Source organism: Lingula anatina, chromosome 1, assembly GCF_051362555.1.
Source record: "Lingula anatina isolate TDL-2025a chromosome 1, LinAna3.0, whole genome shotgun sequence".
NCBI lineage: Eukaryota > Metazoa > Brachiopoda > Lingulata > Lingulida > Lingulidae > Lingula > Lingula anatina.
The window spans coordinates 52,194,640-52,213,886 of record NC_141767.1 but is presented as its reverse complement, the minus strand read 5'-3'; the positions used below and the strand labels follow the sequence as shown (position 1 = coordinate 52,213,886).

Genomic DNA, 19,247 nt, shown 5'->3' with positions numbered 1-19,247 from the left:
AGACGAAGACAACGGCGCAACTGTGATTTGGAAAAAATTGAAAACTTAAAGAAAAAAAAGTGGTAAGTGAAAGAAACTGAAATCGGCTACGAATAAAATGTCAAAAACGTGTCTACGGCACCAGGTATTCCCAGGCGGTCACCCATCCAAGTACTAACCTGGCCCGACGTTGCTTAACTTCGGTGATCGGACGAGAACCGGTGCTTTCAACGTGGTATGGTCGTAGACGATGACTGTCCGCGCTAGCACTGTTTTTGATCGACGGAAAGGAAATGAAACGGAATCGACACATCTGTTTGATGCCACGCTAAAAAGGACAAGTAAAGGTGGCCAGGCGGTCTTCCATCCTAGTCCAGACGTGGCCCGACGCACTGATAGACGAAGACAACGGCGCAACTGTGATTTGGAAAAAATTGAAAACTTAAAGAAAAAAAAGTGGTAAGTGAAAGAAACTGAAATCGGCTACGAATAAAATGTCAAAAACGTGTCTACGGCACCAGGTATTCCCAGGCGGTCACCCATCCAAGTACTAACCTGGCCCGACGTTGCTTAACTTCGGTGATCGGACGAGAACCGGTGCTTTCAACGTGGTATGGTCGTAGACGATGACTGTCCGCGCTAGCACTGTTTTTGATCGACGGAAAGGAAATGAAACGGAATCGACACATCTGTTTGATGCCACGCTAAAAAGGACAAGTAAAGGTGGCCAGGCGGTCTTCCATCCTAGTCCAGACGTGGCCCGACGCACTGATAGACGAAGACAACGGCGCAACTGTGATTTGGAAAAAATTGAAAACTTAAAGAAAAAAAAGTGGTAAGTGAAAGAAACTGAAATCGGCTACGAATAAAATGTCAAAAACGTGTCTACGGCACCAGGTATTCCCAGGCGGTCACCCATCCAAGTACTAACCTGGCCCGACGTTGCTTAACTTCGGTGATCGGACGAGAACCGGTGCTTTCAACGTGGTATGGTCGTAGACGATGACTGTCCGCGCTAGCACTGTTTTTGATCGACGGAAAGGAAATGAAACGGAATCGACACATCTGTTTGATGCCACGCTAAAAAGGACAAGTAAAGGTGGCCAGGCGGTCTTCCATCCTAGTCCAGACGTGGCCCGACGCACTGATAGACGAAGACAACGGCGCAACTGTGATTTGGAAAAAATTGAAAACTTAAAGAAAAAAAAGTGGTAAGTGAAAGAAACTGAAATCGGCTACGAATAAAATGTCAAAAACGTGTCTACGGCACCAGGTATTCCCAGGCGGTCACCCATCCAAGTACTAACCTGGCCCGACGTTGCTTAACTTCGGTGATCGGACGAGAACCGGTGCTTTCAACGTGGTATGGTCGTAGACGATGACTGTCCGCGCTAGCACTGTTTTTGATCGACGGAAAGGAAATGAAACGGAATCGACACATCTGTTTGATGCCACGCTAAAAAGGACAAGTAAAGGTGGCCAGGCGGTCTTCCATCCTAGTCCAGACGTGGCCCGACGCACTGATAGACGAAGACAACGGCGCAACTGTGATTTGGAAAAAATTGAAAACTTAAAGAAAAAAAAGTGGTAAGTGAAAGAAACTGAAATCGGCTACGAATAAAATGTCAAAAACGTGTCTACGGCACCAGGTATTCCCAGGCGGTCACCCATCCAAGTACTAACCTGGCCCGACGTTGCTTAACTTCGGTGATCGGACGAGAACCGGTGCTTTCAACGTGGTATGGTCGTAGACGATGACTGTCCGCGCTAGCACTGTTTTTGATCGACGGAAAGGAAATGAAACGGAATCGACACATCTGTTTGATGCCACGCTAAAAAGGACAAGTAAAGGTGGCCAGGCGGTCTTCCATCCTAGTCCAGACGTGGCCCGACGCACTGATAGACGAAGACAACGGCGCAACTGTGATTTGGAAAAAATTGAAAACTTGAAGAAAAAAAAAGTGGTAAGTGAAAGAAACTGAAATCGGCTACGAATAAAATGTCAAAAACGTGTCTACGGCACCAGGTATTCCCAGGCGGTCACCCATCCAAGTACTAACCTGGCCCGACGTTGCTTAACTTCGGTGATCGGACGAGAACCGGTGCTTTCAACGTGGTATGGTCGTAGACGATGACTGTCCGCGCTAGCACTGTTTTTGATCGACGGAAAGGAAATGAAACGGAATCGACACATCTGTTTGATGCCACGCTAAAAAGGACAAGTAAAGGTGGCCAGGCGGTCTTCCATCCTAGTCCAGACGTGGCCCGACGCACTGATAGACGAAGACAACGGCGCAACTGTGATTTGGAAAAAATTGAAAACTTAAAGAAAAAAAAAGTGGTAAGTGAAAGAAACTGAAATCGGCTACGAATAAAATGTCAAAAACGTGTCTACGGCACCAGGTATTCCCAGGCGGTCACCCATCCAAGTACTAACCTGGCCCGACGTTGCTTAACTTCGGTGATCGGACGAGAACCGGTGCTTTCAACGTGGTATGGTCGTAGACGATGACTGTCCGCGCTAGCACTGTTTTTGATCGACGGAAAGGAAATGAAACGGAATCGACACATCTGTTTGATGCCACGCTAAAAAGGACAAGTAAAGGTGGCCAGGCGGTCTTCCATCCTAGTCCAGACGTGGCCCGACGCACTGATAGACGAAGACAACGGCGCAACTGTGATTTGGAAAAAATTGAAAACTTAAAGAAAAAAAAAGTGGTAAGTGAAAGAAACTGAAATCGGCTACGAATAAAATGTCAAAAACGTGTCTACGGCACCAGGTATTCCCAGGCGGTCACCCATCCAAGTACTAACCTGGCCCGACGTTGCTTAACTTCGGTGATCGGACGAGAACCGGTGCTTTCAACGTGGTATGGTCGTAGACGATGACTGTCCGCGCTAGCACTGTTTTTGATCGACGGAAAGGAAATGAAACGGAATCGACACATCTGTTTGATGCCACGCTAAAAAGGACAAGTAAAGGTGGCCAGGCGGTCTTCCATCCTAGTCCAGACGTGGCCCGACGCACTGATAGACGAAGACAACGGCGCAACTGTGATTTGGAAAAAATTGAAAACTTAAAGAAAAAAAAGTGGTAAGTGAAAGAAACTGAAATCGGCTACGAATAAAATGTCAAAAACGTGTCTACGGCACCAGGTATTCCCAGGCGGTCACCCATCCAAGTACTAACCTGGCCCGACGTTGCTTAACTTCGGTGATCGGACGAGAACCGGTGCTTTCAACGTGGTATGGTCGTAGACGATGACTGTCCGCGCTAGCACTGTTTTTGATCGACGGAAAGGAAATGAAACGGAATCGACACATCTGTTTGATGCCACGCTAAAAAGGACAAGTAAAGGTGGCCAGGCGGTCTTCCATCCTAGTCCAGACGTGGCCCGACGCACTGATAGACGAAGACAACGGCGCAACTGTGATTTGGAAAAAATTGAAAACTTAAAGAAAAAAAAGTGGTAAGTGAAAGAAACTGAAATCGGCTACGAATAAAATGTCAAAAACGTGTCTACGGCACCAGGTATTCCCAGGCGGTCACCCATCCAAGTACTAACCTGGCCCGACGTTGCTTAACTTCGGTGATCGGACGAGAACCGGTGCTTTCAACGTGGTATGGTCGTAGACGATGACTGTCCGCGCTAGCACTGTTTTTGATCGACGGAAAGGAAATGAAACGGAATCGACACATCTGTTTGATGCCACGCTAAAAAGGACAAGTAAAGGTGGCCAGGCGGTCTTCCATCCTAGTCCAGACGTGGCCCGACGCACTGATAGACGAAGACAACGGCGCAACTGTGATTTGGAAAAAATTGAAAACTTAAAGAAAAAAAAGTGGTAAGTGAAAGAAACTGAAATCGGCTACGAATAAAATGTCAAAAACGTGTCTACGGCACCAGGTATTCCCAGGCGCTCACCCATCCAAGTACTAACCTGGCCCGACGTTGCTTAACTTCGGTGATCGGACGAGAACCGGTGCTTTCAACGTGGTATGGTCGTAGACGATGACTGTCCGCGCTAGCACTGTTTTTGATCGACGGAAAGGAAATGAAACGGAATCGACACATCTGTTTGATGCCACGCTAAAAAGGACAAGTAAAGGTGGCCAGGCGGTCTTCCATCCTAGTCCAGACGTGGCCCGACGCACTGATAGACGAAGACAACGGCGCAACTGTGATTTGGAAAAAATTGAAAACTTAAAGAAAAAAAAAGTGGTAAGTGAAAGAAACTGAAATCGGCTACGAATAAAATGTCAAAAACGTGTCTACGGCACCAGGTATTCCCAGGCGGTCACCCATCCAAGTACTAACCTGGCCCGACGTTGCTTAACTTCGGTGATCGGACGAGAACCGGTGCTTTCAACGTGGTATGGTCGTAGACGATGACTGTCCGCGCTAGCACTGTTTTTGATCGACGGAAAGGAAATGAAACGGAATCGACACATCTGTTTGATGCCACGCTAAAAAGGACAAGTAAAGGTGGCCAGGCGGTCTTCCATCCTAGTCCAGACGTGGCCCGACGCACTGATAGACGAAGACAACGGCGCAACTGTGATTTGGAAAAAATTGAAAACTTAAAGAAAAAAAAAGTGGTAAGTGAAAGAAACTGAAATCGGCTACGAATAAAATGTCAAAAACGTGTCTACGGCACCAGGTATTCCCAGGCGGTCACCCATCCAAGTACTAACCTGGCCCGACGTTGCTTAACTTCGGTGATCGGACGAGAACCGGTGCTTTCAACGTGGTATGGTCGTAGACGATGACTGTCCGCGCTAGCACTGTTTTTGATCGACGGAAAGGAAATGAAACGGAATCGACACATCTGTTTGATGCCACGCTAAAAAGGACAAGTAAAGGTGGCCAGGCGGTCTTCCATCCTAGTCCAGACGTGGCCCGACGCACTGATAGACGAAGACAACGGCGCAACTGTGATTTGGAAAAAATTGAAAACTTAAAGAAAAAAAAGTGGTAAGTGAAAGAAACTGAAATCGGCTACGAATAAAATGTCAAAAACGTGTCTACGGCACCAGGTATTCCCAGGCGGTCACCCATCCAAGTACTAACCTGGCCCGACGTTGCTTAACTTCGGTGATCGGACGAGAACCGGTGCTTTCAACGTGGTATGGTCGTAGACGATGACTGTCCGCGCTAGCACTGTTTTTGATCGACGGAAAGGAAATGAAACGGAATCGACACATCTGTTTGATGCCACGCTAAAAAGGACAAGTAAAGGTGGCCAGGCGGTCTTCCATCCTAGTCCAGACGTGGCCCGACGCACTGATAGACGAAGACAACGGCGCAACTGTGATTTGGAAAAAATTGAAAACTTAAAGAAAAAAAAAGTGGTAAGTGAAAGAAACTGAAATCGGCTACGAATAAAATGTCAAAAACGTGTCTACGGCACCAGGTATTCCCAGGCGGTCACCCATCCAAGTACTAACCTGGCCCGACGTTGCTTAACTTCGGTGATTGGACGAGAACCGGTGCTTTCAACGTGGTATGGTCGTAGACGATGACTGTCCGCGCTAGCACTGTTTTTGATCGACGGAAAGGAAATGAAACGGAATCGACACATCTGTTTGATGCCACGCTAAAAAGGACAAGTAAAGGTGGCCAGGCGGTCTTCCATCCTAGTCCAGACGTGGCCCGACGCACTGATAGACGAAGACAACGGCGCAACTGTGATTTGGAAAAAATTGAAAACTTAAAGAAAAAAAAGTGGTAAGTGAAAGAAACTGAAATCGGCTACGAATAAAATGTCAAAAACGTGTCTACGGCACCAGGTATTCCCAGGCGGTCACCCATCCAAGTACTAACCTGGCCCGACGTTGCTTAACTTCGGTGATCGGACGAGAACCGGTGCTTTCAACGTGGTATGGTCGTAGACGATGACTGTCCGCGCTAGCCTCTGTTTTTGATCGACGGAAAGGAAATGAAACGGAATCGACACATCTGTTTGATGCCACGCTAAAAAGGACAAGTAAAGGTGGCCAGGCGGTCTTCCATCCTAGTCCAGACGTGGCCCGACGCACTGATAGACGAAGACAACGGCGCAACTGTGATTTGGAAAAAATTGAAAACTTAAAGAAAAAAAAGTGGTAAGTGAAAGAAACTGAAATCGGCTACGAATAAAATGTCAAAAACGTGTCTACGGCACCAGGTATTCCCAGGCGGTCACCCATCCAAGTACTAACCTGGCCCGACGTTGCTTAACTTCGGTGATCGGACGAGAACCGGTGCTTTCAACGTGGTATGGTCGTAGACGATGACTGTCCGCGCTAGCACTGTTTTTGATCGACGGAAAGGAAATGAAACGGAATCGACACATCTGTTTGATGCCACGCTAAAAAGGACAAGTAAAGGTGGCCAGGCGGTCTTCCATCCTAGTCCAGACGTGGCCCGACGCACTGATAGACGAAGACAACGGCGCAACTGTGATTTGGAAAAAATTGAAAACTTAAAGAAAAAAAAGTGGTAAGTGAAAGAAACTGAAATCGGCTACGAATAAAATGTCAAAAACGTGTCTACGGCACCAGGTATTCCCAGGCGGTCACCCATCCAAGTACTAACCTGGCCCGACGTTGCTTAACTTCGGTGATCGGACGAGAACCGGTGCTTTCAACGTGGTATGGTCGTAGACGATGACTGTCCGCGCTAGCCTCTGTTTTTGATCGACGGAAAGGAAATGAAACGGAATCGACACATCTGTTTGATGCCACGCTAAAAAGGACAAGTAAAGGTGGCCAGGCGGTCTTCCATCCTAGTCCAGACGTGGCCCGACGCACTGATAGACGAAGACAACGGCGCAACTGTGATTTGGAAAAAATTGAAAACTTAAAGAAAAAAAAGTGGTAAGTGAAAGAAACTGAAATCGGCTACGAATAAAATGTCAAAAACGTGTCTACGGCACCAGGTATTCCCAGGCGGTCACCCATCCAAGTACTAACCTGGCCCGACGTTGCTTAACTTCGGTGATCGGACGAGAACCGGTGCTTTCAACGTGGTATGGTCGTAGACGATGACTGTCCGCGCTAGCACTGTTTTTGATCGACGGAAAGGAAATGAAACGGAATCGACACATCTGTTTGATGCCACGCTAAAAAGGAAAAGTAAAGGTGGCCAGGCGGTCTTCCATCCTAGTCCAGACGTGGCCCGACGCACTGATAGACGAAGACAACGGCGCAACTGTGATTTGGAAAAAATTGAAAACTTAAAGAAAAAAAAGTGGTAAGTGAAAGAAACTGAAATCGGCTACGAATAAAATGTCAAAAACGTGTCTACGGCACCAGGTATTCCCAGGCGGTCACCCATCCAAGTACTAACCTGGCCCGACGTTGCTTAACTTCGGTGATCGGACGAGAACCGGTGCTTTCAACGTGGTATGGTCGTAGACGATGACTGTCCGCGCTAGCACTGTTTTTGATCGACGGAAAGGAAATGAAACGGAATCGACACATCTGTTTGATGCCACGCTAAAAAGGACAAGTAAAGGTGGCCAGGCGGTCTTCCATCCTAGTCCAGACGTGGCCCGACGCACTGATAGACGAAGACAACGGCGCAACTGTGATTTGGAAAAAATTGAAAACTTAAAGAAAAAAAAGTGGTAAGTGAAAGAAACTGAAATCGGCTACGAATAAAATGTCAAAAACGTGTCTACGGCACCAGGTATTCCCAGGCGGTCACCCATCCAAGTACTAACCTGGCCCGACGTTGCTTAACTTCGGTGATCGGACGAGAACCGGTGCTTTCAACGTGGTATGGTCGTAGACGATGACTGTCCGCGCTAGCACTGTTTTTGATCGACGGAAAGGAAATGAAACGGAATCGACACATCTGTTTGATGCCACGCTAAAAAGGACAAGTAAAGGTGGCCAGGCGGTCTTCCATCCTAGTCCAGACGTGGCCCGACGCACTGATAGACGAAGACAACGGCGCAACTGTGATTTGGAAAAAATTGAAAACTTAAAGAAAAAAAAGTGGTAAGTGAAAGAAACTGAAATCGGCTACGAATAAAATGTCAAAAACGTGTCTACGGCACCAGGTATTCCCAGGCGGTCACCCATCCAAGTACTAACCTGGCCCGACGTTGCTTAACTTCGGTGATCGGACGAGAACCGGTGCTTTCAACGTGGTATGGTCGTAGACGATGACTGTCCGCGCTAGCACTGTTTTTGATCGACGGAAAGGAAATGAAACGGAATCGACACATCTGTTTGATGCCACGCTAAAAAGGACAAGTAAAGGTGGCCAGGCGGTCTTCCATCCTAGTCCAGACGTGGCCCGACGCACTGATAGACGAAGACAACGGCGCAACTGTGATTTGGAAAAAATTGAAAACTTAAAGAAAAAAAAGTGGTAAGTGAAAGAAACTGAAATCGGCTACGAATAAAATGTCAAAAACGTGTCTACGGCACCAGGTATTCCCAGGCGGTCACCCATCCAAGTACTAACCTGGCCCGACGTTGCTTAACTTCGGTGATCGGACGAGAACCGGTGCTTTCAACGTGGTATGGTCGTAGACGATGACTGTCCGCGCTAGCACTGTTTTTGATCGACGGAAAGGAAATGAAACGGAATCGACACATCTGTTTGATGCCACGCTAAAAAGGACAAGTAAAGGTGGCCAGGCGGTCTTCCATCCTAGTCCAGACGTGGCCCGACGCACTGATAGACGAAGACAACGGCGCAACTGTGATTTGGAAAAAATTGAAAACTTAAAGAAAAAAAAGTGGTAAGTGAAAGAAACTGAAATCGGCTACGAATAAAATGTCAAAAACGTGTCTACGGCACCAGGTATTCCCAGGCGGTCACCCATCCAAGTACTAACCTGGCCCGACGTTGCTTAACTTCGGTGATCGGACGAGAACCGGTGCTTTCAACGTGGTATGGTCGTAGACGATGACTGTCCGCGCTAGCACTGTTTTTGATCGACGGAAAGGAAATGAAACGGAATCGACACATCTGTTTGATGCCACGCTAAAAAGGACAAGTAAAGGTGGCCAGGCGGTCTTCCATCCTAGTCCAGACGTGGCCCGACGCACTGATAGACGAAGACAACGGCGCAACTGTGATTTGGAAAAAATTGAAAACTTAAAGAAAAAAAAAGTGGTAAGTGAAAGAAACTGAAATCGGCTACGAATAAAATGTCAAAAACGTGTCTACGGCACCAGGTATTCCCAGGCGGTCACCCATCCAAGTACTAACCTGGCCCGACGTTGCTTAACTTCGGTGATCGGACGAGAACCGGTGCTTTCAACGTGGTATGGTCGTAGACGATGACTGTCCGCGCTAGCACTGTTTTTGATCGACGGAAAGGAAATGAAACGGAATCGACACATCTGTTTGATGCCACGCTAAAAAGGACAAGTAAAGGTGGCCAGGCGGTCTTCCATCCTAGTCCAGACGTGGCCCGACGCACTGATAGACGAAGACAACGGCGCAACTGTGATTTGGAAAAAATTGAAAACTTAAAGAAAAAAAAAGTGGTAAGTGAAAGAAACTGAAATCGGCTACGAATAAAATGTCAAAAACGTGTCTACGGCACCAGGTATTCCCAGGCGGTCACCCATCCAAGTACTAACCTGGCCCGACGTTGCTTAACTTCGGTGATCGGACGAGAACCGGTGCTTTCAACGTGGTATGGTCGTAGACGATGACTGTCCGCGCTAGCACTGTTTTTGATCGACGGAAAGGAAATGAAACGGAATCGACACATCTGTTTGATGCCACGCTAAAAAGGACAAGTAAAGGTGGCCAGGCGGTCTTCCATCCTAGTCCAGACGTGGCCCGACGCACTGATAGACGAAGACAACGGCGCAACTGTGATTTGGAAAAAATTGAAAACTTAAAGAAAAAAAAAGTGGTAAGTGAAAGAAACTGAAATCGGCTACGAATAAAATGTCAAAAACGTGTCTACGGCACCAGGTATTCCCAGGCGGTCACCCATCCAAGTACTAACCTGGCCCGACGTTGCTTAACTTCGGTGATCGGACGAGAACCGGTGCTTTCAACGTGGTATGGTCGTAGACGATGACTGTCCGCGCTAGCACTGTTTTTGATCGACGGAAAGGAAATGAAACGGAATCGACACATCTGTTTGATGCCACGCTAAAAAGGACAAGTAAAGGTGGCCAGGCGGTCTTCCATCCTAGTCCAGACGTGGCCCGACGCACTGATAGACGAAGACAACGGCGCAACTGTGATTTGGAAAAAATTGAAAACTTAAAGAAAAAAAAAGTGGTAAGTGAAAGAAACTGAAATCGGCTACGAATAAAATGTCAAAAACGTGTCTACGGCACCAGGTATTCCCAGGCGGTCACCCATCCAAGTACTAACCTGGCCCGACGTTGCTTAACTTCGGTGATCGGACGAGAACCGGTGCTTTCAACGTGGTATGGTCGTAGACGATGACTGTCCGCGCTAGCACTGTTTTTGATCGACGGAAAGGAAATGAAACGGAATCGACACATCTGTTTGATGCCACGCTAAAAAGGACAAGTAAAGGTGGCCAGGCGGTCTTCCATCCTAGTCCAGACGTGGCCCGACGCACTGATAGACGAAGACAACGGCGCAACTGTGATTTGGAAAAAATTGAAAACTTAAAGAAAAAAAAAGTGGTAAGTGAAAGAAACTGAAATCGGCTACGAATAAAATGTCAAAAACGTGTCTACGGCACCAGGTATTCCCAGGCGGTCACCCATCCAAGTACTAACCTGGCCCGACGTTGCTTAACTTCGGTGATCGGACGAGAACCGGTGCTTTCAACGTGGTATGGTCGTAGACGATGACTGTCCGCGCTAGCACTGTTTTTGATCGACGGAAAGGAAATGAAACGGAATCGACACATCTGTTTGATGCCACGCTAAAAAGGACAAGTAAAGGTGGCCAGGCGGTCTTCCATCCTAGTCCAGACGTGGCCCGACGCACTGATAGACGAAGACAACGGCGCAACTGTGATTTGGAAAAAATTGAAAACTTAAAGAAAAAAAAAGTGGTAAGTGAAAGAAACTGAAATCGGCTACGAATAAAATGTCAAAAACGTGTCTACGGCACCAGGTATTCCCAGGCGGTCACCCATCCAAGTACTAACCTGGCCCGACGTTGCTTAACTTCGGTGATCGGACGAGAACCGGTGCTTTCAACGTGGTATGGTCGTAGACGATGACTGTCCGCGCTAGCACTGTTTTTGATCGACGGAAAGGAAATGAAACGGAATCGACACATCTGTTTGATGCCACGCTAAAAAGGACAAGTAAAGGTGGCCAGGCGGTCTTCCATCCTAGTCCAGACGTGGCCCGACGCACTGATAGACGAAGACAACGGCGCAACTGTGATTTGGAAAAAATTGAAAACTTAAAGAAAAAAAAAGTGGTAAGTGAAAGAAACTGAAATCGGCTACGAATAAAATGTCAAAAACGTGTCTACGGCACCAGGTATTCCCAGGCGGTCACCCATCCAAGTACTAACCTGGCCCGACGTTGCTTAACTTCGGTGATCGGACGAGAACCGGTGCTTTCAACGTGGTATGGTCGTAGACGATGACTGTCCGCGCTAGCACTGTTTTTGATCGACGGAAAGGAAATGAAACGGAATCGACACATCTGTTTGATGCCACGCTAAAAAGGACAAGTAAAGGTGGCCAGGCGGTCTTCCATCCTAGTCCAGACGTGGCCCGACGCACTGATAGACGAAGACAACGGCGCAACTGTGATTTGGAAAAAATTGAAAACTTAAAGAAAAAAAAGTGGTAAGTGAAAGAAACTGAAATCGGCTACGAATAAAATGTCAAAAACGTGTCTACGGCACCAGGTATTCCCAGGCGGTCACCCATCCAAGTACTAACCTGGCCCGACGTTGCTTAACTTCGGTGATCGGACGAGAACCGGTGCTTTCAACGTGGTATGGTCGTAGACGATGACTGTCCGCGCTAGCACTGTTTTTGATCGACGGAAAGGAAATGAAACGGAATCGACACATCTGTTTGATGCCACGCTAAAAAGGACAAGTAAAGGTGGCCAGGCGGTCTTCCATCCTAGTCCAGACGTGGCCCGACGCACTGATAGACGAAGACAACGGCGCAACTGTGATTTGGAAAAAATTGAAAACTTAAAGAAAAAAAAAGTGGTAAGTGAAAGAAACTGAAATCGGCTACGAATAAAATGTCAAAAACGTGTCTACGGCACCAGGTATTCCCAGGCGGTCACCCATCCAAGTACTAACCTGGCCCGACGTTGCTTAACTTCGGTGATCGGACGAGAACCGGTGCTTTCAACGTGGTATGGTCGTAGACGATGACTGTCCGCGCTAGCACTGTTTTTGATCGACGGAAAGGAAATGAAACGGAATCGACACATCTGTTTGATGCCACGCTAAAAAGGACAAGTAAAGGTGGCCAGGCGGTCTTCCATCCTAGTCCAGACGTGGCCCGACGCACTGATAGACGAAGACAACGGCGCAACTGTGATTTGGAAAAAATTGAAAACTTAAAGAAAAAAAAAGTGGTAAGTGAAAGAAACTGAAATCGGCTACGAATAAAATGTCAAAAACGTGTCTACGGCACCAGGTATTCCCAGGCGGTCACCCATCCAAGTACTAACCTGGCCCGACGTTGCTTAACTTCGGTGATCGGACGAGAACCGGTGCTTTCAACGTGGTATGGTCGTAGACGATGACTGTCCGCGCTAGCACTGTTTTTGATCGACGGAAAGGAAATGAAACGGAATCGACACATCTGTTTGATGCCACGCTAAAAAGGACAAGTAAAGGTGGCCAGGCGGTCTTCCATCCTAGTCCAGACGTGGCCCGACGCACTGATAGACGAAGACAACGGCGCAACTGTGATTTGGAAAAAATTGAAAACTTAAAGAAAAAAAAAGTGGTAAGTGAAAGAAACTGAAATCGGCTACGAATAAAATGTCAAAAACGTGTCTACGGCACCAGGTATTCCCAGGCGGTCACCCATCCAAGTACTAACCTGGCCCGACGTTGCTTAACTTCGGTGATCGGACGAGAACCGGTGCTTTCAACGTGGTATGGTCGTAGACGATGACTGTCCGCGCTAGCACTGTTTTTGATCGACGGAAAGGAAATGAAACGGAATCGACACATCTGTTTGATGCCACGCTAAAAAGGACAAGTAAAGGTGGCCAGGCGGTCTTCCATCCTAGTCCAGACGTGGCCCGACGCACTGATAGACGAAGACAACGGCGCAACTGTGATTTGGAAAAAATTGAAAACTTAAAGAAAAAAAAGTGGTAAGTGAAAGAAACTGAAATCGGCTACGAATAAAATGTCAAAAACGTGTCTACGGCACCAGGTATTCCCAGGCGGTCACCCATCCAAGTACTAACCTGGCCCGACGTTGCTTAACTTCGGTGATCGGACGAGAACCGGTGCTTTCAACGTGGTATGGTCGTAGACGATGACTGTCCGCGCTAGCCTCTGTTTTTGATCGACGGAAAGGAAATGAAACGGAATCGACACATCTGTTTGATGCCACGCTAAAAAGGACAAGTAAAGGTGGCCAGGCGGTCTTCCATCCTAGTCCAGACGTGGCCCGACGCACTGATAGACGAAGACAACGGCGCAACTGTGATTTGGAAAAAATTGAAAACTTAAAGAAAAAAAAGTGGTAAGTGAAAGAAACTGAAATCGGCTACGAATAAAATGTCAAAAACGTGTCTACGGCACCAGGTATTCCCAGGCGGTCACCCATCCAAGTACTAACCTGGCCCGACGTTGCTTAACTTCGGTGATCGGACGAGAACCGGTGCTTTCAACGTGGTATGGTCGTAGACGATGACTGTCCGCGCTAGCACTGTTTTTGATCGACGGAAAGGAAATGAAACGGAATCGACACATCTGTTTGATGCCACGCTAAAAAGGACAAGTAAAGGTGGCCAGGCGGTCTTCCATCCTAGTCCAGACGTGGCCCGACGCACTGATAGACGAAGACAACGGCGCAACTGTGATTTGGAAAAAATTGAAAACTTAAAGAAAAAAAAAGTGGTATGTGAAAGAAACTGAAATCGGCTACGAATAAAATGTCAAAAACGTGTCTACGGCACCAGGTATTCCCAGGCGGTCACCCATCCAAGTACTAACCTGGCCCGACGTTGCTTAACTTCGGTGATCGGACGAGAACCGGTGCTTTCAACGTGGTATGGTCGTAGACGATGACTGTCCGCGCTAGCACTGTTTTTGATCGACGGAAAGGAAATGAAACGGAATCGACACATCTGTTTGATGCCACGCTAAAAAGGACAAGTAAAGGTGGCCAGGCGGTCTTCCATCCTAGTCCAGACGTGGCCCGACGCACTGATAGACGAAGACAACGGCGCAACTGTTATTTGGAAAAAATTGAAAACTTAAAGAAAAAAAAAGTGGTAAGTGAAAGAAACTGAAATCGGCTACGAATAAAATGTCAAAAACGTGTCTACGGCACCAGGTATTCCCAGGCGGTCACCCATCCAAGTACTAACCTGGCCCGACGTTGCTTAACTTCGGTGATCGGACGAGAACCGGTGCTTTCAACGTGGTATGGTCGTAGACGATGACTGTCCGCGCTAGCACTGTTTTTGATCGACGGAAAGGAAATGAAACGGAATCGACACATCTGTTTGATGCCACGCTAAAAAGGACAAGTAAAGGTGGCCAGGCGGTCTTCCATCCTAGTCCAGACGTGGCCCGACGCACTGATAGACGAAGACAACGGCGCAACTGTGATTTGGAAAAAATTGAAAACTTAAAGAAAAAAAAGTGGTAAGTGAAAGAAACTGAAATCGGCTACGAATAAAATGTCAAAAACGTGTCTACGGCACCAGGTATTCCCAGGCGGTCACCCATCCAAGTACTAACCTGGCCCGACGTTGCTTAACTTCGGTGATCGGACGAGAACCGGTGCTTTCAACGTGGTATGGTCGTAGACGATGACTGTCCGCGCTAGCCTCTGTTTTTGATCGACGGAAAGGAAATGAAACGGAATCGACACATCTGTTTGATGCCACGCTAAAAAGGACAAGTAAAGGTGGCCAGGCGGTCTTCCATCCTAGTCCAGACGTGGCCCGACGCACTGATAGACGAAGACAACGGCGCAACTGTGATTTGGAAAAAATTGAAAACTTAAAGAAAAAAAAGTGGTAAGTGAAAGAAACTGAAATCGGCTACGAATAAAATGTCAAAAACGTGTCTACGGCACCAGGTATTCCCAGGCGGTCACCCATCCAAGTACTAACCTGGCCCGACGTTGCTTAACTTCGGTGATCGGACGAGAACCGGTGCTTTCAACGTGGTATGGTCGTAGACGATGACTGTCCGCGCTAGCACTGTTTTTGATCGACGGAAAGGAAATGAAACGGAATCGACACATCTGTTTGATGCCACGCTAAAAAGGACAAGTAAAGGTGGCCAGGCGGTCTTCCATCCTAGTCCAGACGTGGCCCGACGCACTGATAGACGAAGACAACGGCGCAACTGTGATTTGGAAAAAATTGAAAACTTAAAGAAAAAAAAAGTGGTATGTGAAAGAAACTGAAATCGGCTACGAATAAAATGTCAAAAACGTGTCTACGGCACCAGGTATTCCCAGGCGGTCACCCATCCAAGTACTAACCTGGCCCGACGTTGCTTAACTTCGGTGATCGGACGAGAACCGGTGCTTTCAACGTGGTATGGTCGTAGACGATGACTGTCCGCGCTAGCACTGTTTTTGATCGACGGAAAGGAAATGAAACGGAATCGACACATCTGTTTGATGCCACGCTAAAAAGGACAAGTAAAGGTGGCCAGGCGGTCTTCCATCCTAGTCCAGACGTGGCCCGACGCACTGATAGACGAAGACAACGGCGCAACTGTGATTTGGAAAAAATTGAAAACTTAAAGAAAAAAAAAGTGGTAAGTGAAAGAAACTGAAATCGGCTACGAATAAAATGTCAAAAACGTGTCTACGGCACCAGGTATTCCCAGGCGGTCACCCATCCAAGTACTAACCTGGCCCGACGTTGCTTAACTTCGGTGATCGGACGAGAACCGGTGCTTTCAACGTGGTATGGTCGTAGACGATGACTGTCCGCGCTAGCACTGTTTTTGATCGACGGAAAGGAAATGAAACGGAATCGACACATCTGTTTGATGCCACGCTAAAAAGGACAAGTAAAGGTGGCCAGGCGGTCTTCCATCCTAGTCCAGACGTGGCCCGACGCACTGATAGACGAAGACAACGGCGCAACTGTGATTTGGAAAAAATTGAAAACTTAAAGAAAAAAAAAAGTGGTAAGTGAAAGAAACTGAAATCGGCTACGAATAAAATGTCAAAAACGTGTCTACGGCACCAGGTATTCCCAGGCGGTCACCCATCCAAGTACTAACCTGGCCCGACGTTGCTTAACTTCGGTGATCGGACGAGAACCGGTGCTTTCAACGTGGTATGGTCGTAGACGATGACTGTCCGCGCTAGCACTGTTTTTGATCGACGGAAAGGAAATGAAACGGAATCGACACATCTGTTTGATGCCACGCTAAAAAGGACAAGTAAAGGTGGCCAGGCGGTCTTCCATCCTAGTCCAGACGTGGCCCGACGCACTGATAGACGAAGACAACGGCGCAACTGTGATTTGGAAAAAATTGAAAACTTAAAGAAAAAAAAGTGGTAAGTGAAAGAAACTGAAATCGGCTACGAATAAAATGTCAAAAACGTGTCTACGGCACCAGGTATTCCCAGGCGGTCACCCATCCAAGTACTAACCTGGCCCGACGTTGCTTAACTTCGGTGATCGGACGAGAACCGGTGCTTTCAACGTGGTATGGTCGTAGACGATGACTGTCCGCGCTAGCCTCTGTTTTTGATCGACGGAAAGGAAATGAAACGGAATCGACACATCTGTTTGATGCCACGCTAAAAAGGACAAGTAAAGGTGGCCAGGCGGTCTTCCATCCTAGTCCAGACGTGGCCCGACGCACTGATAGACGAAGACAACGGCGCAACTGTGATTTGGAAAAAATTGAAAACTTAAAGAAAAAAAAGTGGTAAGTGAAAGAAACTGAAATCGGCTACGAATAAAATGTCAAAAACGTGTCTACGGCACCAGGTATTCCCAGGCGGTCACCCATCCAAGTACTAACCTGGCCCGACGTTGCTTAACTTCGGTGATCGGACGAGAACCGGTGCTTTCAACGTGGTATGGTCGTAGACGATGACTGTCCGCGCTAGCACTGTTTTTGATCGACGGAAAGGAAATGAAACGGAATCGACACATCTGTTTGATGCCACGCTAAAAAGGACAAGTAAAGGTGGCCAGGCGGTCTTCCATCCTAGTCCAGACGTGGCCCGACGCACTGATAGACGAAGACAACGGCGCAACTGTGATTTGGAAAAAATTGAAAACTTAAAGAAAAAAAAGTGGTAAGTGAAAGAAACTGAAATCGGCTACGAATAAAATGTCAAAAACGTGTCTACGGCACCAGGTATTCCCAGGCGGTCACCCATCCAAGTACTAACCTGGCCCGACGTTGCTTAACTTCGGTGATCGGACGAGAACCGGTGCTTTCAACGTGGTATGGTCGTAGACGATGACTGTCCGCGCTAGCCTCTGTTTTTGATCGACGGAAAGGAAATGAAACGGAATCGACACATCTGTTTGATGCCACGCTAAAAAGGACAAGTAAAGGTGGCCAGGCGGTCTTCCATCCTAGTCCAGACGTGGCCCGACGCACTGATAGACGAAGACAACGGCGCAACTGTGATTTGGAAAAAATTGAAAACTTAAAGAAAAAAAAGTGGTAAGTGAAAGAAACTGAAATCGGCTACGAATAAAATGTCAAAAACGTGTCTACGGCACCAGGTATTCCCAGGCGGTCACCCATCCAAGTACTAACCTGGCCCGACGTTGCTTAACTTCGGTGATCGGACGAGAACCGGTGCTTTCAACGTGGTATGGTCGTAGACGATGACTGTCCGCGCTAGCCTCTGTTTTTGATCGACGGAAAGGAAATGAAACGGAATCGACACATCTGTTTGATGCCACGCTAAAAAGGACAAGTAAAGGTGGCCAGGCGGTCTTCCATCCTAGTCCAGACGTGGCCCGACGCACTGATAGACGAAGACAACGGCGCAACTGTGATTTGGAAAAAATTGAAAACTTAAAGAAAAAAAAGTGGTAAGTGAAAGAAACTGAAATCGGCTACGAATAAAATGTCAAAAACGTGTCTACGGCACCAGGTATTCCCAGGCGGTCACCCATCCAAGTACTAACCTGGCCCGACGTTGCTTAACTTCGGTGATCGGACGAGAACCGGTGCTTTCAACGTGGTATGGTCGTAGACGATGACTGTCCGCGCTAGCACTGTTTTTGATCGACGGAAAGGAAATGAAACGGAATCGACACATCTGTTTGATGCCACGCTAAAAAGGACAAGTAAAGGTGGCCAGGCGGTCTTCCATCCTAGTCCAGACGTGGCCCGACGCACTGATAGACGAAGACAACGGCGCAACTGTGATTTGGAAAACATTGAAAACTTAAAGAAAAAAAAGTGGTAAGTGAAAGAAACTGAAATCGGCTACGAATAAAATGTCAAAAACGTGTCTACGGCACCAGGTATTCCCAGGCGGTCACCCATCCAAGTACTAACCTGGCCCGACGTTGCTTAACTTCGGTGATCGGACGAGAACCGGTGCTTTCAACGTGGTATGGTCGTAGACGATGACTGTCCGCGCTAGCCTCTGTTTTTGATCGACGGAAAGGAAATGAAACGGAATCGACACATCTGTTTGATGCCACGCTAAAAAGGACAAGTAAAGGTGGCCAGGCGGTCTTCCATCCTACTCCAGACGTGGCCCGACGCACTGATAGACGAAGACAACGGCGCAACTGTGATTTGGAAAAAATTGAAAACTTAAAGAAAAAAAGTGGTAAGTGAAAGAAACTGAAATCGGCTACGAATAAAATGTCAAAAACGTGTCTACGGCACCAGGTATTCCCAGGCGGTCACCCATCCAAGTACTAACTTGGCCCGACGTTGCTTAACTTCGGTGATCGGACGAGAACCGGTGCTTTCAACGTGGTATGGTCGTAGACGATGACTGTCCGCGCTAGCACTGTTTTTGATCGACGGAAAGGAAATGAAACGGAATCGACACATCTGTTTGATGCCACGCTAAAAAGGACAAGTAAAGGTGGCCAGGCGGTCTTCCATCCTAGTCCAGACGTGGCCCGACGCACTGATAGACGAAGACAACGGCGCAACTGTGATTTGGAAAAAATTGAA

The 19,247-nt window shown here is 47.6% G+C and overlaps 51 non-coding genes across 51 annotated transcripts; all 51 read right to left on the bottom strand.

Moving 5' to 3' along the window:
- Positions 1-109: 109 nt before the first annotated feature.
- Positions 110-228, bottom strand: LOC147764625 (5S ribosomal RNA). The gene has a single exon (XR_015332386.1). It is a non-coding gene; the product is annotated as a 5S ribosomal RNA (ribosomal RNA).
- Positions 229-485: 257 nt separating this feature from the next.
- Positions 486-604, bottom strand: LOC147764624 (5S ribosomal RNA). Its single transcript, XR_015332385.1, has one exon. It is a non-coding gene; the product is annotated as a 5S ribosomal RNA (ribosomal RNA).
- A 257-nt stretch (positions 605-861) lies between these two features.
- On the bottom strand, positions 862-980 carry LOC147764623 (5S ribosomal RNA). The gene has a single exon (XR_015332384.1). It is a non-coding gene; the product is annotated as a 5S ribosomal RNA (ribosomal RNA).
- A 257-nt stretch (positions 981-1,237) lies between these two features.
- LOC147764622 (5S ribosomal RNA) lies at positions 1,238-1,356 on the bottom strand. The gene has a single exon (XR_015332383.1). It is a non-coding gene; the product is annotated as a 5S ribosomal RNA (ribosomal RNA).
- Positions 1,357-1,613: 257 nt separating this feature from the next.
- Positions 1,614-1,732, bottom strand: LOC147764621 (5S ribosomal RNA). Its single transcript, XR_015332382.1, has one exon. It is a non-coding gene; the product is annotated as a 5S ribosomal RNA (ribosomal RNA).
- A 258-nt stretch (positions 1,733-1,990) lies between these two features.
- On the bottom strand, positions 1,991-2,109 carry LOC147764620 (5S ribosomal RNA). Its single transcript, XR_015332381.1, has one exon. It is a non-coding gene; the product is annotated as a 5S ribosomal RNA (ribosomal RNA).
- A 258-nt stretch (positions 2,110-2,367) lies between these two features.
- Positions 2,368-2,486, bottom strand: LOC147764619 (5S ribosomal RNA). The gene has a single exon (XR_015332379.1). It is a non-coding gene; the product is annotated as a 5S ribosomal RNA (ribosomal RNA).
- A 258-nt stretch (positions 2,487-2,744) lies between these two features.
- Positions 2,745-2,863, bottom strand: LOC147764618 (5S ribosomal RNA). Its single transcript, XR_015332378.1, has one exon. It is a non-coding gene; the product is annotated as a 5S ribosomal RNA (ribosomal RNA).
- Positions 2,864-3,120: 257 nt separating this feature from the next.
- Positions 3,121-3,239, bottom strand: LOC147764617 (5S ribosomal RNA). The gene has a single exon (XR_015332377.1). It is a non-coding gene; the product is annotated as a 5S ribosomal RNA (ribosomal RNA).
- Positions 3,240-3,496: 257 nt separating this feature from the next.
- LOC147764616 (5S ribosomal RNA) lies at positions 3,497-3,615 on the bottom strand. Its single transcript, XR_015332376.1, has one exon. It is a non-coding gene; the product is annotated as a 5S ribosomal RNA (ribosomal RNA).
- Positions 3,616-3,872: 257 nt separating this feature from the next.
- On the bottom strand, positions 3,873-3,991 carry LOC147764615 (5S ribosomal RNA). Its single transcript, XR_015332565.1, has one exon. It is a non-coding gene; the product is annotated as a 5S ribosomal RNA (ribosomal RNA).
- A 258-nt stretch (positions 3,992-4,249) lies between these two features.
- On the bottom strand, positions 4,250-4,368 carry LOC147764614 (5S ribosomal RNA). Its single transcript, XR_015332375.1, has one exon. It is a non-coding gene; the product is annotated as a 5S ribosomal RNA (ribosomal RNA).
- Positions 4,369-4,626: 258 nt separating this feature from the next.
- On the bottom strand, positions 4,627-4,745 carry LOC147764613 (5S ribosomal RNA). Its single transcript, XR_015332374.1, has one exon. It is a non-coding gene; the product is annotated as a 5S ribosomal RNA (ribosomal RNA).
- Positions 4,746-5,002: 257 nt separating this feature from the next.
- LOC147764612 (5S ribosomal RNA) lies at positions 5,003-5,121 on the bottom strand. The gene has a single exon (XR_015332373.1). It is a non-coding gene; the product is annotated as a 5S ribosomal RNA (ribosomal RNA).
- Positions 5,122-5,379: 258 nt separating this feature from the next.
- On the bottom strand, positions 5,380-5,498 carry LOC147764611 (5S ribosomal RNA). The gene has a single exon (XR_015332564.1). It is a non-coding gene; the product is annotated as a 5S ribosomal RNA (ribosomal RNA).
- A 257-nt stretch (positions 5,499-5,755) lies between these two features.
- Positions 5,756-5,874, bottom strand: LOC147764610 (5S ribosomal RNA). The gene has a single exon (XR_015332372.1). It is a non-coding gene; the product is annotated as a 5S ribosomal RNA (ribosomal RNA).
- Positions 5,875-6,132: 258 nt separating this feature from the next.
- Positions 6,133-6,251, bottom strand: LOC147764609 (5S ribosomal RNA). The gene has a single exon (XR_015332371.1). It is a non-coding gene; the product is annotated as a 5S ribosomal RNA (ribosomal RNA).
- A 257-nt stretch (positions 6,252-6,508) lies between these two features.
- On the bottom strand, positions 6,509-6,627 carry LOC147764608 (5S ribosomal RNA). The gene has a single exon (XR_015332370.1). It is a non-coding gene; the product is annotated as a 5S ribosomal RNA (ribosomal RNA).
- A 258-nt stretch (positions 6,628-6,885) lies between these two features.
- Positions 6,886-7,004, bottom strand: LOC147764607 (5S ribosomal RNA). Its single transcript, XR_015332368.1, has one exon. It is a non-coding gene; the product is annotated as a 5S ribosomal RNA (ribosomal RNA).
- A 257-nt stretch (positions 7,005-7,261) lies between these two features.
- On the bottom strand, positions 7,262-7,380 carry LOC147764606 (5S ribosomal RNA). The gene has a single exon (XR_015332367.1). It is a non-coding gene; the product is annotated as a 5S ribosomal RNA (ribosomal RNA).
- Positions 7,381-7,637: 257 nt separating this feature from the next.
- On the bottom strand, positions 7,638-7,756 carry LOC147764605 (5S ribosomal RNA). The gene has a single exon (XR_015332366.1). It is a non-coding gene; the product is annotated as a 5S ribosomal RNA (ribosomal RNA).
- A 257-nt stretch (positions 7,757-8,013) lies between these two features.
- Positions 8,014-8,132, bottom strand: LOC147764604 (5S ribosomal RNA). Its single transcript, XR_015332365.1, has one exon. It is a non-coding gene; the product is annotated as a 5S ribosomal RNA (ribosomal RNA).
- Positions 8,133-8,389: 257 nt separating this feature from the next.
- LOC147764603 (5S ribosomal RNA) lies at positions 8,390-8,508 on the bottom strand. The gene has a single exon (XR_015332364.1). It is a non-coding gene; the product is annotated as a 5S ribosomal RNA (ribosomal RNA).
- A 257-nt stretch (positions 8,509-8,765) lies between these two features.
- LOC147764602 (5S ribosomal RNA) lies at positions 8,766-8,884 on the bottom strand. The gene has a single exon (XR_015332362.1). It is a non-coding gene; the product is annotated as a 5S ribosomal RNA (ribosomal RNA).
- A 258-nt stretch (positions 8,885-9,142) lies between these two features.
- Positions 9,143-9,261, bottom strand: LOC147764601 (5S ribosomal RNA). Its single transcript, XR_015332361.1, has one exon. It is a non-coding gene; the product is annotated as a 5S ribosomal RNA (ribosomal RNA).
- A 258-nt stretch (positions 9,262-9,519) lies between these two features.
- On the bottom strand, positions 9,520-9,638 carry LOC147764600 (5S ribosomal RNA). The gene has a single exon (XR_015332360.1). It is a non-coding gene; the product is annotated as a 5S ribosomal RNA (ribosomal RNA).
- A 258-nt stretch (positions 9,639-9,896) lies between these two features.
- LOC147764599 (5S ribosomal RNA) lies at positions 9,897-10,015 on the bottom strand. Its single transcript, XR_015332359.1, has one exon. It is a non-coding gene; the product is annotated as a 5S ribosomal RNA (ribosomal RNA).
- A 258-nt stretch (positions 10,016-10,273) lies between these two features.
- On the bottom strand, positions 10,274-10,392 carry LOC147764598 (5S ribosomal RNA). The gene has a single exon (XR_015332358.1). It is a non-coding gene; the product is annotated as a 5S ribosomal RNA (ribosomal RNA).
- A 258-nt stretch (positions 10,393-10,650) lies between these two features.
- On the bottom strand, positions 10,651-10,769 carry LOC147764597 (5S ribosomal RNA). Its single transcript, XR_015332356.1, has one exon. It is a non-coding gene; the product is annotated as a 5S ribosomal RNA (ribosomal RNA).
- A 258-nt stretch (positions 10,770-11,027) lies between these two features.
- On the bottom strand, positions 11,028-11,146 carry LOC147764596 (5S ribosomal RNA). The gene has a single exon (XR_015332355.1). It is a non-coding gene; the product is annotated as a 5S ribosomal RNA (ribosomal RNA).
- Positions 11,147-11,404: 258 nt separating this feature from the next.
- LOC147764595 (5S ribosomal RNA) lies at positions 11,405-11,523 on the bottom strand. The gene has a single exon (XR_015332354.1). It is a non-coding gene; the product is annotated as a 5S ribosomal RNA (ribosomal RNA).
- Positions 11,524-11,780: 257 nt separating this feature from the next.
- Positions 11,781-11,899, bottom strand: LOC147764594 (5S ribosomal RNA). The gene has a single exon (XR_015332353.1). It is a non-coding gene; the product is annotated as a 5S ribosomal RNA (ribosomal RNA).
- Positions 11,900-12,157: 258 nt separating this feature from the next.
- On the bottom strand, positions 12,158-12,276 carry LOC147764593 (5S ribosomal RNA). Its single transcript, XR_015332352.1, has one exon. It is a non-coding gene; the product is annotated as a 5S ribosomal RNA (ribosomal RNA).
- Positions 12,277-12,534: 258 nt separating this feature from the next.
- On the bottom strand, positions 12,535-12,653 carry LOC147764592 (5S ribosomal RNA). Its single transcript, XR_015332351.1, has one exon. It is a non-coding gene; the product is annotated as a 5S ribosomal RNA (ribosomal RNA).
- A 258-nt stretch (positions 12,654-12,911) lies between these two features.
- Positions 12,912-13,030, bottom strand: LOC147764591 (5S ribosomal RNA). Its single transcript, XR_015332350.1, has one exon. It is a non-coding gene; the product is annotated as a 5S ribosomal RNA (ribosomal RNA).
- Positions 13,031-13,287: 257 nt separating this feature from the next.
- On the bottom strand, positions 13,288-13,406 carry LOC147764590 (5S ribosomal RNA). The gene has a single exon (XR_015332349.1). It is a non-coding gene; the product is annotated as a 5S ribosomal RNA (ribosomal RNA).
- Positions 13,407-13,664: 258 nt separating this feature from the next.
- LOC147764589 (5S ribosomal RNA) lies at positions 13,665-13,783 on the bottom strand. Its single transcript, XR_015332348.1, has one exon. It is a non-coding gene; the product is annotated as a 5S ribosomal RNA (ribosomal RNA).
- Positions 13,784-14,041: 258 nt separating this feature from the next.
- On the bottom strand, positions 14,042-14,160 carry LOC147764588 (5S ribosomal RNA). The gene has a single exon (XR_015332347.1). It is a non-coding gene; the product is annotated as a 5S ribosomal RNA (ribosomal RNA).
- A 258-nt stretch (positions 14,161-14,418) lies between these two features.
- On the bottom strand, positions 14,419-14,537 carry LOC147764587 (5S ribosomal RNA). Its single transcript, XR_015332345.1, has one exon. It is a non-coding gene; the product is annotated as a 5S ribosomal RNA (ribosomal RNA).
- Positions 14,538-14,794: 257 nt separating this feature from the next.
- On the bottom strand, positions 14,795-14,913 carry LOC147764586 (5S ribosomal RNA). Its single transcript, XR_015332344.1, has one exon. It is a non-coding gene; the product is annotated as a 5S ribosomal RNA (ribosomal RNA).
- Positions 14,914-15,171: 258 nt separating this feature from the next.
- On the bottom strand, positions 15,172-15,290 carry LOC147764585 (5S ribosomal RNA). The gene has a single exon (XR_015332343.1). It is a non-coding gene; the product is annotated as a 5S ribosomal RNA (ribosomal RNA).
- Positions 15,291-15,548: 258 nt separating this feature from the next.
- Positions 15,549-15,667, bottom strand: LOC147764584 (5S ribosomal RNA). Its single transcript, XR_015332342.1, has one exon. It is a non-coding gene; the product is annotated as a 5S ribosomal RNA (ribosomal RNA).
- A 258-nt stretch (positions 15,668-15,925) lies between these two features.
- Positions 15,926-16,044, bottom strand: LOC147764583 (5S ribosomal RNA). The gene has a single exon (XR_015332341.1). It is a non-coding gene; the product is annotated as a 5S ribosomal RNA (ribosomal RNA).
- A 259-nt stretch (positions 16,045-16,303) lies between these two features.
- On the bottom strand, positions 16,304-16,422 carry LOC147764582 (5S ribosomal RNA). The gene has a single exon (XR_015332340.1). It is a non-coding gene; the product is annotated as a 5S ribosomal RNA (ribosomal RNA).
- A 257-nt stretch (positions 16,423-16,679) lies between these two features.
- Positions 16,680-16,798, bottom strand: LOC147764581 (5S ribosomal RNA). Its single transcript, XR_015332339.1, has one exon. It is a non-coding gene; the product is annotated as a 5S ribosomal RNA (ribosomal RNA).
- A 258-nt stretch (positions 16,799-17,056) lies between these two features.
- On the bottom strand, positions 17,057-17,175 carry LOC147764580 (5S ribosomal RNA). Its single transcript, XR_015332338.1, has one exon. It is a non-coding gene; the product is annotated as a 5S ribosomal RNA (ribosomal RNA).
- A 257-nt stretch (positions 17,176-17,432) lies between these two features.
- Positions 17,433-17,551, bottom strand: LOC147764579 (5S ribosomal RNA). The gene has a single exon (XR_015332337.1). It is a non-coding gene; the product is annotated as a 5S ribosomal RNA (ribosomal RNA).
- Positions 17,552-17,809: 258 nt separating this feature from the next.
- On the bottom strand, positions 17,810-17,928 carry LOC147764578 (5S ribosomal RNA). The gene has a single exon (XR_015332336.1). It is a non-coding gene; the product is annotated as a 5S ribosomal RNA (ribosomal RNA).
- Positions 17,929-18,186: 258 nt separating this feature from the next.
- LOC147764577 (5S ribosomal RNA) lies at positions 18,187-18,305 on the bottom strand. Its single transcript, XR_015332335.1, has one exon. It is a non-coding gene; the product is annotated as a 5S ribosomal RNA (ribosomal RNA).
- A 257-nt stretch (positions 18,306-18,562) lies between these two features.
- On the bottom strand, positions 18,563-18,681 carry LOC147764576 (5S ribosomal RNA). Its single transcript, XR_015332334.1, has one exon. It is a non-coding gene; the product is annotated as a 5S ribosomal RNA (ribosomal RNA).
- A 257-nt stretch (positions 18,682-18,938) lies between these two features.
- Positions 18,939-19,057, bottom strand: LOC147764575 (5S ribosomal RNA). The gene has a single exon (XR_015332559.1). It is a non-coding gene; the product is annotated as a 5S ribosomal RNA (ribosomal RNA).
- Between the last annotated feature and the right edge of the window lie 190 nt (positions 19,058-19,247).